The sequence below is a fragment of the Scyliorhinus torazame genome, chromosome 24, assembly GCF_047496885.1.
Source record: "Scyliorhinus torazame isolate Kashiwa2021f chromosome 24, sScyTor2.1, whole genome shotgun sequence".
Lineage (NCBI taxonomy): Eukaryota > Metazoa > Chordata > Chondrichthyes > Carcharhiniformes > Scyliorhinidae > Scyliorhinus > Scyliorhinus torazame.
This window is the reverse complement of record NC_092730.1, coordinates 44,327,557-44,341,945: the sequence shown is the minus strand read 5'-3', so window position 1 is coordinate 44,341,945 and position 14,389 is coordinate 44,327,557. Positions and strand designations below refer to the sequence as shown.

The 14,389-nt window shown below is 51.3% G+C and overlaps 1 protein-coding gene across 1 annotated transcript in view; it reads left to right on the top strand.

Annotated features, from left to right (window-relative positions):
* The first annotated feature begins 6,239 nt into the window (after window positions 1–6,239).
* Window positions 6,240–14,389, top strand: part of LOC140400030 (histone H2B-like) — a 75,258-nt gene continuing 67,108 nt past the window's right edge. Inside the window, exon 1 of the mRNA XM_072489517.1 lies at window positions 6,240–6,318. The gene's annotated coding sequence lies outside the window, so the exon portion shown is untranslated. The remainder of the gene's footprint in view (window positions 6,319–14,389) is intronic.

Genomic DNA, 14,389 nt, shown 5'->3' with positions numbered 1-14,389 from the left:
GGGGGAGTGAGTGACCCGGGGGAGTGAGTGGACCGGGGGAGTGAGTGGACCGGGGGAGTGAGTGGACCGGGAGAGTGAGTGGAGCGGGGAGCTGAGTGAACCGGGGGAGTGAGTGAACCGGGGGAGTGAGTGAGCCGGGAGAGCGAGTGAACCGGGGGAGCGAGTGAACCAGGGGAGCGAGTGAACCGGGGGAGCGAGTGAACCGGGGGAGCGAGTGAACCAGGAGAGTGAGTGAATCAGGAGAGTGAGTGTGTGAACCAGCTGAGTGAGCAAATCAGGAGAGTGAGTAAACCAGGGGAGCAAGTAAACCAGGGGAGTGAGTAAACCAGGAGAGTGAGCAAACCAGGGGAGTGAGTGAACCAGGAGAGTGAGTGAACCAGCATAGTGAGGGAACCAGGAGAGTGAGTGAACCAGGGGAGTGAGTGAATCAGGAGAGTGAGTAAACCAGGAGAGTGAGTGAACCAGGGGAGTGAGTGAACCAGGGGTGTGAGTGAACCAGGAGAGTGAGTGAACCAGGGGAGTGAGTGAACCAGGGGAGTGAGTGAACCAGGGGAGTGAGTGAACAAGGGGAGTGAGTGAAGCAGGGGAGTGAGTGAACCAGGGGAGTGAGTGAACCAGGGGAGTGAGTGAACCAGGAGAGTGAGTGAACCAGGAGAGTGAGTGAATCAGGGGAGTGAGTGAACCAGGGGAGTGAGTAAACCCATGGAGTGAGTAACCCAGGAGAGTGAGTGAATCAGGGGAGTGAGTGAACCAGGGGAGTGTGTGAACCAGGAGAATGAGTGAACCAGGAGAGCGAGTGAACCAGGAGAGTGAGTGAGTGAACCAGCGGAGTGAGCAAACCAGGAGAGTGAGTGAACCAGGAGAGTGAGTGAACCAGGGGAGTGAGTAAACCAGGAGAGTGAGTGAACCAGGGGAGTGAGTGAACCAGGGGAGTGAGTGAACCAGGAGAGTGAGTGAACCAGGAGAGTGAGTGAACCAGGAGAGTGAGTGAACCAGGAGAGTGAGTGAACCAGGAGAGTGAGTAAACCAGGGGAGTGAGTGAACAAGGGGAGGGAGTGAACCAGGGGAGTGAGTGAACCAGGAGAGTGAGTAAACCTGGGGAGTGAGTAAACCAGGGGAGTGAGTGAACCAGGGGAGTGAGTGAACAAGGGGAGGGAGTGAACCAGGGGAGTGAGTGAACCAGGGGAGTGTGTGAACCAGGAGAGTGAGTGAACAAGGGGAGGGAGCGAACCAGGGGAGTGAGTGAACCAGGGGAGTGAGTGAACCAGGAGAGTGAGTGAACCAGGAGAGTGAGTGAACCAGGAGAGTGAGTGAACCAGGAGAGTGAGTGAACCAGGAGAGTGAGTGAACAAGGGGAGGGAGCGAACCAGGGGAGTGAGTGAACCAGGGGAGTGAGTGAACCAGGGGAGTGAGTGAACCAGGAGAGTGGGTGAACCAGGAGAGTGAGTGAACCAGGAGAGTGGGTGAACCAGGAGAGTGAGTGAACCAGGAGAGTGAGTGAACCAGGAGAGTGAGTGAACCAGGAGAGTGAGTGAACAAGGGGAGGGAGCGAACCAGGAGAGTGAGTGAACCAGGGGAGTGAGTGAACCAGGAGAGTGAGTGAACCAGGAGAGTGAGTGAACCAGGAGAGTGAGTGAACCAGGGGAGTGAGTGAACCAGGAGAGTGGGTGAACCAGGAGAGTGAGTGAACCAGGAGAGTGAGTGAACCAGGAGAGTGAGTGAATCAGGGGAGTGAGTGAACCAGGGGAATGAGTGAACCAGGAGAGTGAATAAACCAGGGGAGTGAGTGAACCAGGATGAGTGAGTAAACCAGGAGAGTGAGTGAACCAGGAGAGTGAGTGAACAAGGGAGGGAGTGAACCAGGGGAGTGAGTGAACCAGGATGAGTGAGTAAACCAGGAGAGTGAGTGAACCAGGAGAGTGAGTGAACAAGGGGAGGGAGTGAACCAGGGGAGAGAGTGAACCATGGGAGTGAGTGAACCAGGAGAATGAGTGAACCAGGGGAGTTAGTGAACCAGGAAAGTGAGTGAGCCAGGGGAGTGAGTGAGCCAGGGGAGCGAGTGAACCAGGAGAGTGAGTGAACCAATGGAGTTAGTGAACAAGGAGAGTGAGTAAACCAGGGGAGTGAGTGAACCAGGAGAGTGAGTGAATCAGGAGAGTGAGTGAACCGGGGGAGCGAGTGAACCGGGGGAACGAGTGAACCGAGGGAGCAAGGGAACCGATGTAAACCAGGGGAGTGAGTGAACCAGGGGAGTGAGTGAACCACGGGAGTTAGTGAACCAGGGGAGTGAGTGAACCAGGGGAGTGAGTGAACCAGGAGAGTGAGTGAACCCGGGGAGTGAGTGAACCCGGGGAGTGAGTAAACCCGGGGAGTGAGTGAATCAGAGGAGTGAGTGAACCAGTGGAGTGTGTGAACCAGGAGAATGAGTGAACCAGGGGAGTTAGTGAACCAGGAGAGTGAGTAAACCAGGGGAGTGAGTGAAACAGGAGAGTGAGTGAATCAGGAGAGTGAGTGAACCAGGAGAGTGAGTAAATTAGGGGAGTGAGTGAACCGCGAGAGTGAGTAAATCAGGGGAGTGAGTATATCAGGGGAGTGAGTGAACCTGGAGAGTGAGTGAACCAGGATAGTGAGTAAATCAGGGGAGTGAGTAAATCAGGGGAGTGAGTGAACCTGGAGAGTGAATGAACCAGGGGAGTGAGTGAACCGGGGGAGTGAGTGAACCGGGGAAGTGAGTGAACCGGGGGAGTGAGTGAACCGGGGGAGTGAGTGAAGCAGGAGAGTGAGTGAACCATGGGAGTGAGTGAACCATGGGAGTGAGTGAACCAGGGGAGTTAGTGAACCAGGAAAGTGAGTGAGCCAGGGGAGTGAGTGAGCCAGGGGAGTGAGTGAACCAGTGGAGTGAGTGAACTAGAGGAGTGAATGAACCAGGAGAGTGAGTGAACCAATGGAGTTAGTGAACAAGGAGAGTGAGTACACCAGGGGAGTGAGTGAACCAGGAGAGTGAGTGAATCAGGAGAGTGAGTGAACCAGGAGAGTGAGTAAATTAGGGGAGTGAGTGAACCGCGAGAGTGAGTAAATCAGGGGAGTGAGTAAATCAGGGGAGTGAGTGAACCTGGAGAGTGAGTGAACCGGGAGAGTGAATGAACCAGGGGAGTGAGTGAACCGGGGAAGTGAGTGAACCGGGGGAGTGAGTGAAGCGGGGGAGTGAGTGAAGCGGGGGAGTGAGTGAAGCGGGGGAGTGAGTGAAGCGGCGGAGTGAGTGAAGCGGCGGAGTGAGTGAAGCGGCGGAGTGAGTCAACCGGGGGAGTGAGTCAACCGGGGGAGTGAGTCAACCGGGGGAGTGAGTGACCCGGGGGAGTGAGTGACCCAGGGGAGTGAGTGGACCGGGGTAGTGAGTGGACCGGGAGAGTGAGTGGAGCGGGGAGCTGAGTGAACCGGGGGAGTGAGTGAACCGGGGGAGCGAGTGAGCCGGGAGAGCGAGTGAACCGGGGGAGCGAGTGAACCGGGGGAGCGAGTGAACAGGGGGAGCGAGTGAACCGAGGGAGCAAGGGAACCGGAGTAAACCAGGGGAGTGAGTGAACCAGGGGAGTGAGTGAACCAGGGGAGTTAGTGAACCAGGGGAGTGAGTGAACCAGGGGAGTGAGTGAACCAGGGGAGTGAGTGAACCAGGAGAGTGAGTGAATCAGGGGAGTGAGTGAACCCGGGGAGTGAGTAAACCCGGGGAGTGAGTGAATCAGAGGAGTGAGTGAACCAGTGGAGTGTGTGAACCAGGAGAATGAGTGAACCAGGGGAGTTAGTGAACCAGGAGAGTGAGTGAAGCAGGGGAGTGAGTGAACCAGGGTAGTGAGTGAATCAGAAGAGTGAATGATCCAGGGGAGTGAGTGAACCAGGAGAGTGAGTAAACCAGGGGAGTGAGTGAACCAGGAGAGTGAGTGAACCGGGGGAGTGAGTGAACCGGGGGAGTGAGTGAACCGGGGGAGTGAGTGAACCGGGGGAGTGAGTGAACCGGGGGAGTGAGTGAACCGGGGGAGTGAGTGAAGCGGGGGAGTGAGTGAACCGGGGGAGTGAGTGAAGCGGCGGAGTGAGTGAACCGGGGGAGTGAGTGACCCGGGGGAGTGAGTGACCCGGGGGAGTGAGTGGACCGGGGGAGTGAGTGGACCGGGAGAGTGAGTGGAGCGGGGAGCTGAGTGAACCGGGGGAGTGAGTGAGCCGGGGGAGCGAGTGAACCGGGGGAGCGAGTGAACCGGGGGAGCGAGTGAACCGGGGGAGCGAGTGAACCGAGGGAGCAAGGGAACCGGAGTAAACCAGGGGAGTGAGTGAACCAGGGGAGTGAGTGAACCACGGGAGTTAGTGAACCAGGGGAGTGAATGAATCAGGGGAGTGAGTGAACCCGGGGAGTGAGTAAACCCGGGGAGTGAGTGAATCAGAGGAGTGAGTGAACCAGTGGTGTGTGTGAACCAGGAGAATGAGTGAACCAGGGGAGTTAGTGAACCAGGAGAGTGAGTGAAGCAGGGGAGCGAGTGAACCAGGGTAGTGAGTAAACCAGGGGAGTGAGTGAACCAGGAGAGTGAATGAAGCAGGGGAGTGAGTGAGCCAGTGGAGTCAGTGAACCAGAAGAGTGAATGATCCAGGGGAGTGAGTGAACCAGGTGAGTGAGTAAACCAGGGGAGTGAGTGAACCAGGGGAGTGAGTGAACCAGGGGAGTGAGTGAACCCGGGGAGTGAGTAAACCAGGGGAGTGAGTGAACCATTGGAATGAGTGAACCAGGGGAGTGAGTGAACCAGGGGAGTGAACCAGGGGAGTGAGTAAACCCGGGGAGTGAGTAAACCCGGGGAGTGAGTGAACCATTGGAATGAGTGAACCAGGGAAGTGAGTGAACAAGGAGAGTGAGTAAACCAGGAGAGTGAGTAAACCAGGGGAGTGAGTAAATCAGGGGAGAGAGTGAACCGGGAGAGTGAATGAACCAGGGGAGTGAGTGAACCAGGAGAGTGAGTGATCCAGGGGAGTGAGTGAACCAGAGGAGTGAGTGAAGCAGGAGAATGAGTGAACCAGGGGAGTGAGTGAACCAGGGGAGTGAGTGAACCAAGGGAGTGAGTAAATCAGGGGAGTGAGTGAACCGGGAGAGTGAGTGAACTAGGGGAGTGAGTAAGCCCGGAGGTGGAACAGTGATTTCCACTGCTGCCTCACTGTGGCAGGGACCCGCGTTGAGTGACTGCCTGTATGGCGTTTGCATGTTCTCCCCATGTGTGTCGGTGGGTTTCCTCAGGGTGCTCCGATTTCCTCCCACAGGCCATAGATGTGCAGGTTATGTGGGTCGGCAATGCTGAATTCCCGCTGTGTCCAAGGGTGTGTCGGTTCAGTGGGGTTACGGGTTTATGGGGATAAGGCGGCGAGTGGGCGGAGCTGGGGTGCTCTTTCAGCGGGTCGCTGCAGACTCGATGAGCCGAATTGCCTCCTTCACACTGTAGTAATTCTGTGGTTCAGTGGAATGGTAGTTTGCAGAAAGTGTGAGTTTGAGGGGCTGAGTGACAGAGTAATAACAAACAAGCTGCAGGCAATGACTGCAAATTGAATCTCTCATTGGCACAAACACACAGCTACAAAGGTGATTGGTTGAGCCCGAGGGCGCAGGGCCATTTGCAGCCACACACACAGTCCCCCCAACACGGGCTCTGTAGGAGGTTTTGCTCCACATGTGATGACAGTGAAATGGGGAATACTCCCATTGATTCTCAATGCGGAATTGCTGCGGGGATCTGCGCATGCCCGGTGAACCACGCCCCAGAGACGTCACTCTGAGATTAAGCGCATGCGCAGCCGCTCCCCCAGACATTCTCCATTTGGTCAGTGAGTGGAATCGCTTTGTTGAAGCTGAGGGAAATGTCAATGTCAGGGCCCAGGTCAGCGAGGAAACAGCGTTCTCATTGCAGCAGCACCTCCATCTGGGAGTGTGAGCAAAGAGGCTCAGAGATCATTACTGACTCGGGGGGAGTTCAGGGAGAATCGGGGGCTGTTTGCAAGAGGCGCAGCGGAGCACGATCTTGTTCCGGGACTTGGAGTGAGCGGGGGGAAGGGAGAGCTCTTTCTGGGCCTGGCTTATTGTCTGATTCTGGGTTAGGATTTGGAGAGTATTTTCTTTCTTTTACTGATTATCAGTTGAAAGAATGGATTGATCTATCATTGGCCTCATCTGACCCTAACTTACATGAAATTTGTTTTCTTCTTCCTAGTTCAACAGATGAAATGATGAGTTCCAAGATGATGATTATGATGATTCCTCAGCAACGTGAATGTGCAGCCGTCTCCTTCTAACTGACTGTAAGTACAATATTAATGCAACATTGCAGAGACACAGACACAACATCAGCTCCACCGTCACAGAGCAGAAGCAGACAGATTCGCAGAGACCTCAAGTCCCAGATGAACATGTCCAATCCAACAGTCCTCATTATCCAATTGAAGAAATTCAAGTAAATCTGGCCTTCTGGAGAACATGTAAATATTATTTACAGATACACGAGAGGACAGGTGGCATAATTTTTCACAATTCACCCCTACTCTCTCAAGGAATGTTGGATCAACTTTTGACAACAGCGTTTCATCTGTAAAGTAATCAGTATAGTATTAATTAGGCTATAGATTCAGCAATCAATGTGCAAGTATCCATTGGCACTTTTTTGTAACTTTCTTAGTTTAAAATATATCAGAAGCAAAACACTTGAATAAGGCATTAACAGAAAAATGATACATTGAAATAGTTCTCCAAAGGGACACTTATCAAATTGTAAGGCCATCCTTCATTCTCACAAGTTGTGAACCTTTGATACAAGTGGAAGGTCGGATAGTACAGCTTATTGAAAAGGGCCGAATTAATCATAAACTTCTACCGAGACACCTCCCAAAACAAAATATTAAATTCCAATCCAAATATCTCACACAATCTCAGATATAATGGTACAGTGTCATTCTCATGAAACAGACATGGAAATAGATCATTTAACATATCAATGTTATCACTAAAAGTAATAATGGAGGATCAATACTGAACAGAATGTTCACCCTTAACTCACAAAACAGATATTGACAAGTACAGAAAACACAGTAAAATCTTGCACATCAGAGAGGTGGACAGACTGAGATTACCTGTCCTCTCGTGTATCTGTAAATAATATTACAGACGGAGATTAAACCCAGAATCCCATAACAGAGACAGACAGCTACAAATGCAAGCACAGAGACAGGAGTTAGAGAATCAAATTAATTTTTCCCCTCACACTTATAACAGAGACAGACAGCTACCGTGGAAAACACAATCTCACACATTCAGACACCAACAACTGAGCAAGAAGCAGTAAAATATGCCATATATCATAAATAGACAGTGAGGGTAAAAAACACACTCGCGTTTTCTTATGCACATGCTCACTCACAAGTAACTCAGGAGGAAGCACTATATATGCAGTGTATATCACAGGGACTCTCACACCATTAACTGAGCATTAAGCAGTAAAATATGTCATATCGCACACATAAACAGAGAGGTTTATACACACTCACTCACACTCTGTCTCTCACACACTCTCACACACCCACGCACTGTCTCTCCCACACACTCACAAATCAATAACTGAGCAGTAATCAAGAATATATTAATTGTATATCACAGAGAGACTGTGAGGTTAATACACACTCACTCACACACTCTCTCTCACACACACACACACACACTCTCCCTCTGATACACACACCAGTCACTGAGCAGTAATCAATTAAATATGTGATATATACCACAGAGATACAGTGAGGGTAAAACATGCACTCACTCTCTCACTCACACTCTCTCACTCAGTCACACAGCAGTAACTGAGCAGTAAGCTGTAAAATATGTGTTATGCATCATGGACAGTGAGGGTAAAGCGCACACACTCTCATATTTTAACTCTCACACACACTCACGCTCTCTCTCTCACACTCTTGTTCCTTCTCTCACAGACTCTCTCTCACACACACACATACACACCAGTCATTGAGCAGTAAGCAGTTAAATATGCGTTTTATATCGCAGAGGGACAGTGGGGGTAAAACACACATTCGCACACCAGTAACTGAGCAGTAAAATATGTGTTTTTTATCACCGAGACAATGAAGGTAAAACACACACACTCACGCAGACTATTTCTCACACTCAGACACTCCCAAACACACAGTGGCACATTCTCTCACACACACACTCTCATATTCACATACTCTCATATTCACACACTCTCACAACAGTAACTGAGCAGTGAGCAGTAAAATATGCATCATATATCACAGAGACAGTGATGGTCAAATAGATTCTCACTCTCTCTCTCACACACTCAACACACACCCCAGTAACTGAGCAGCAACAGCAAAATATGTGTTATATATCAAAGAGAGACAATGAGGGTTAAATACACATAGGCTCACTCGCTCGCACACCCACTCTCTCTCACGCTCGCCCACTCTCTCTCACACACACCCACTCTCTCACACACACACCCACACTCTCTCGCGCACACCCGCTCTCTCTCGCGCACACCCGCTCTCTCTCGCGCACGCCCGCTCTCTCTCGCGCACGCCCGCTCTCTCTCGCGCACGCCCGCTCTCTCTCGCGCACGCCCGCTCTCTCTCGCGCACGCCCGCTCTCTCTCGCGCACGCCCGCTCTCTCTCGCGCACGCCCGCTCTCTCTCGCGCACGCCCGCTCTCTCTCGCGCACGCCCGCTCTCTCTCGCGCACGCCCGCTCTCTCTCGCGCACGCCCGCTCTCTCTCGCGCACGCCCGCTCTCTCTCGCGCACGCCCGCTCTCTCTCGCGCACGCCCGCTCTCTCTCGCGCACGCCCGCTCTCTCTCGCGCACGCCCGCTCTCTCTCGCGCACGCCCGCTCTCTCTCGCGCACGCCCGCTCTCTCTCGCGCACGCCCGCTCTCTCTCGCGCACGCCCGCTCTCTCTCGCGCACGCCCGCTCTCTCTCGCGCACGCCCGCTCTCTCTCGCGCACGCCCGCTCTCTCTCGCGCACGCCCGCTCTCTCTCGCGCACGCCCGCTCTCTCTCGCGCACGCCCGCTCTCTCTCGCGCACGCCCGCTCTCTCTCGCGCACGCCCGCTCTCTCTCGCGCACGCCCGCTCTCTCTCGCGCACGCCCGCTCTCTCTCGCGCACGCCCGCTCTCTCTCGCGCACGCCCGCTCTCTCTCGCGCACGCCCGCTCTCTCTCGCGCACGCCCGCTCTCTCTCGCGCACGCCCGCTCTCTCTCGCGCACGCCCGCTCTCTCTCGCGCACGCCCGCTCTCTCTCGCGCACGCCCGCTCTCTCTCGCGCACGCCCGCTCTCTCTCGCGCACGCCCGCTCTCTCTCGCGCACGCCCGCTCTCTCTCGCGCACGCCCGCTCTCTCTCGCGCACGCCCGCTCTCTCTCGCGCACGCCCGCTCTCTCTCGCGCACGCCCGCTCTCTCTCGCGCACGCCCGCTCTCTCTCGCGCACGCCCGCTCTCTCTCACACACGCACGCCCACTCTCTCTCACACACGCACGCCCACTCTCTCTCACACACGCACGCCCACTCTCTCTCACACACGCACGCCCACTCCCCTCTTGCACACACACCAACTCTCTCTCGCGCACACCCACTCTCAAACATATCAGTAACTGAGCAGCATAAACTAATATATGCCTTATGTATCACAGAGACAATGAGGAGAAAAATTCTTGGAAGTGCAGGGTCGGATTAGGACAAGTCAGCATGGATTTAGTAAGGGGAGGTCGTGCCTCGCAAACCTGTTAGAGTTCTTTGAAGAGATAACAAATAGGTTAGACCAAGGAGAGCCAATGGATGTTATCTATCTTGACTTCCAAAAGGCCTTAGATAAGGTGCCTCACGGGAGACTGCTGAGTAAAATAAAGGCCCATGGTATTCGAGGCAAGGTACTAACATGGATTGACGATTAGCTGTCAGGCAGAAGGCAGAGAGTTGAGATAAAAGGTTCTTTTTCGGAATGGCAACCAGTGACGAGTGGTGTCCCGCAGGGTTCAGTGTTGGGGCCACAGCTGTTTTCTTTATATATTAACGATCTAGATGACGGGACTGGGGGCATTCTGGCTAAGTTTGCCGATGACACAAAGATAGGTGGAGGGGAGGTAGTATGGAGGAGGTGGGGAGGCTGCAGAAAGATTTAGACAGTTTAGGAGAGTGGTCCAAGAAATGGCTGATGAAATTCAATGTGGGCAAGTGCGAGGTCTTGCACTTTGGAAAAAAGAATAGAGGCATGGACTATTTTCTAAACGGTGACAAAATTCATAATGCTGAAGTGCAAAGGGACTTGGGAGTCCTGGTCCAGGATTCGCTAAAGGTAAACTTGCAGGTTGAGTCCGTAATTAAGAAAGCAAATGCAATGTTGTCATTCATGCAAATGCAATGTCATCTTTTAAAATCTTTCCTACTTCAAGACTGTGACAAAAACAACTTTACACCTTGGTTTCGATAAAACTAACTTTGTCTTTATTGACCAAAGTCTGCATGCAGATGGCTACAGGTTAGAGAGAGAGAGAGCTGTTAAGGTAAACCTGCTCATTCTTTCTCAAGCTCGCAAAGACATGGAGAAAACGTTCAATATTTATACAAAAGCTGTATCATTTTACAAAAACAGACCTTGTTCAAAAATGTCAATACAGTCATAACTTCTGATCAAACATGTTGTCATGGAAAGACCCTGACTCGGCTTATTTGCAGTATTTTGTCTTTAGAGGGTTTAAGACGTGGTCCTATTTTGTTTTTACCTCTGCCCTCATGATGCCTTGACGCAGATGAACCTAGGACATGAGGAGGTTGTGTTATTAGGACATTCCTAGATCGTGGCTTTGTTATCAGGTTTTAATAAGGTCAGGCACTATTTTCCCTCTTCTGGCCTTGTATGATACAATTATGTGGATTCTTAGCTTTGTCTAGTTTGTCAGGGTCTGATCTTGGCACTTAGCTGACACAGCTGTCCTACACTTGGTTACATAAATTGGCTATTTTTCCCATCATGCTATTGCTGAGTTTGTATACTTTCACATCAAGTGGCTTGGAATATAAAAGCAGGGATGTACTTCTGAAGCTTTATAAAGCATTAGTTAGGCCCCATTTAGAATACTGTGAGCAATTTTGGGCCCCACACCTCAGGAAGGACATACTGGCACTGGAGCGGGTCCAGCGGAGATTCACACGGATGATCCCAGGAATGGTAGGCCTAACATACGATGAACGTCTGAGGATCCTGGGGTTATATTCATTGGAGTTTAGGAGGTTGAGGGGAGATCTAATAGAAACTTACAAGATAATGAATGGCTTGATAGGGTGGATGTAGGGAAGTTGTTTCCATTAGCAGGGGAGACTAGGACCCGGGGGCACAGCCTTAGAATAAAAGGGAGTCACTTTAGAACAGAGGTGAGGAGAAATGTCTTCAGTCAGAGAGTGGTGGGTCTGTGGAATTCATTGCCACAGAGGGCGGTGGAGGCCGGGACGTTGAGTGTCTTTAAGACAGAAGTTGATCAATTCTTGATTTCTCGAGGAATTAAGGGCTAAGGAGAGAGAGCGGGTAAATGGAGTTGAAATCAGCCATGATTGAATGGTGGAGTGGACTCGATGGGCCGAATGGCCTTACTTCCGCTCCTATGTCTTATGGTCTTAAAACTGACACCCACACACACTCTTCTGCTCGCACTCTCTCTCTCACACACACACACCGTTAACTGAATATTACAAGGTTTTAGACATCACTGAGAATCTCACACACACTCTCTCACTCACGCGCACACTCATAAACCATTAACTGAGCAGTAAGCAGTAAAATATATGTTATGTACCATAGAGTGACAGTGAGGATAAAGCACCCACTCATACACACACACTCTCTCACACACACCAGTGAGCATCATATATCACGGAGAAACAATGAGGGCAAATCACACCTTCACACTCTCCATACAGGCACTATCTCTCACACACACTCATGCTCTCTCACACACCAGTCACTGAGCAGTAAGCAGTTAAATATGCATTGTATGTCTCAGGGGGACAGTGAGGGTAAAACACACTCTCGCCACTCTCACATACTCACACACTCCAGCAACTGAGCAGTGAGCAGCAAAATATGTTGTATATGATAGACAGACAGTCAGGGTAAAACACACACTCGCACACTCTCCAACACCTGTTACTAAGCAGTAAAATGTGTTATATATCACAGAGATGATGTGGAGATGCTGCCGTTGGACTACGGTGAGCACAGTAAGAAGTCTTACAACACCAGGTTAAAGTCCAAAAGGTTTGTTTCGAAGCACCACCTGTGGGACTTGAACCTGGTGTTGTTAGAACATAGAACAGTACAGCACAGAACAGGCCCTTCGGCCCTCGATGTTGTGCCGGGCTTTGTCCGAAACCAAGATCAAACTATCCCACTCCCTGTCATTCTGGTGTGCTCCATATGCCTATCCAATAACCGCTTGAAAGTTCCTAAATGTCCGACTCCACTATCACAGCAGGCAGTCCATTCCACATTCTAACCACTCTCTGAGTAAAGAAACTACCTCGGACATCCCTCCTATATCTCCCACCCCAAACCTTATAGTTATGCCCCCTTGTAACAGCTACATCCTCCCGAGGAAATAGTCTCTGAACGTCCGCTCTATCTATCCCCCTCATCATCTTGCAACCCTCTATTAAGTCGCCTCTCATCCTCCTTCACTCCTATGAGAAAAGCTTTAGCTCCATCAACCTTTCCTCATAAACCTACCCTCCAATCCAGGCAGTATCCTGGTAAATCTCCTCTGCACCCTTTCCAATGCTTCCACATCCTTCCAATAATAAGGTGACCAGAACTGCATACAATACTCCAAATGTGGTCTCATCAGGGTCGTGTAAATTGCAGCATAACCCCACGGCTCTTAAACACAAGCCCCTGTTAATAAACACTAACACGCTATAGATCTTCTTCACGGCTCTGTCCACTTGAGTGGCAACCTTCAGAGATCTGTGGACATGAACCCCAAGATCTCTCTGTTCCTCCACATTCCTCTGAACCCTGCCGTTGACCCTGTAATCCGCATTCAAATTTGTCCGACCAAAATGAATCACCTCGCACTTATCAGGGGTTAAACTCCATCTGCCATTTTGCGGCCCAGCTCTGCATCTTATCAATGTCTCTTTGCAGCCTACAACAGCCCTCCACCTCATCCACTACTCCATCAATCTTGGTGTCATCAGCAAATTTACTGACCCACCCTTCAGCCCCCTCCTCCAAGTCATTGATAAAAATCACAAATAGCAGAGGACCCAGCACTGCTCCCTGTGGTACACCGCTGGTAACTGGTCTCCAGTCTGAAAATTTTCCATCCACCACCACCCTCTGTCTTCTATGTGATAGCCAGTTACTTATCGAATTGGCCAAATTTCCCTCGATCCCATACCTCCTTACTTTCTTCATGACCTGACCATGGGGAACCTCATCAAAAACCTTACTGAAATCCATGTATAGTACATCAACTGCTCTACTTTCATCTGCACACTTCGCTCCTCAAAGAATTCAATCAAATTTGTGAGGCAAGACCCTTCACGAATCCTTGTTGACAATCCCGGATTAAGCTGCATCTTTCCACATGGTCATTAATCCTATCCCTCAGGACACTTTCCATGAACTTATCGACCACCAAGGGCAGCACGGTGGCACAGTGGTTAGCATTGCTGCCTATGGCGCTGAGGACCCGGGTTCGAATCCTGGCCCTGGGTCACTGTCCGTGTGGAGTTTGCGCATTCTCCCAGTGTCTGCGGGGGTTTCACCCCCACAACCCAAAGATGTGCAAGTTAGGTGGATTGGACAAGCTAAATTGCCCCTTAATTGGGCAATCTTTCCAAATGGTCATTAAACCTATCTCTCAGGACCCTTTCTACTAACCTACCGACCACCGAAGTAAGACTAACTGGCCTATAATTACTAGGGTCATTCCTATTGCCTTTTTTGAACAGAGGAACAACATTCGCCACTCTCCGGTCCTCTGGCACTATCCCCGTGGACAGTGAGGACCCAAAGATCAAAGCCAAAGGCTCTGCAATCTCATCCCATGCCTCCTAAAGAAACCGAGGATATTTCCCATCTGGCTCAGGGGACATGTTGCCCCTCAGATTTTTCAAAATTCCTCATAAATCTTCCCTCAGAACATCTACCTCCTCCAGCCTACCCGCCTGTCTCACACACTCATCCTCAAAAACATAGCCCCTCTCTTTGGTGAACACTGAAGAAAAGTATTCATTCAACGCCTCTCCTGTCTCTTCTGATGCCACACAGAAGTTCCCACTACTGTCCTTGACCGGCCCTAACCTCACCCTGGTCATTCTTT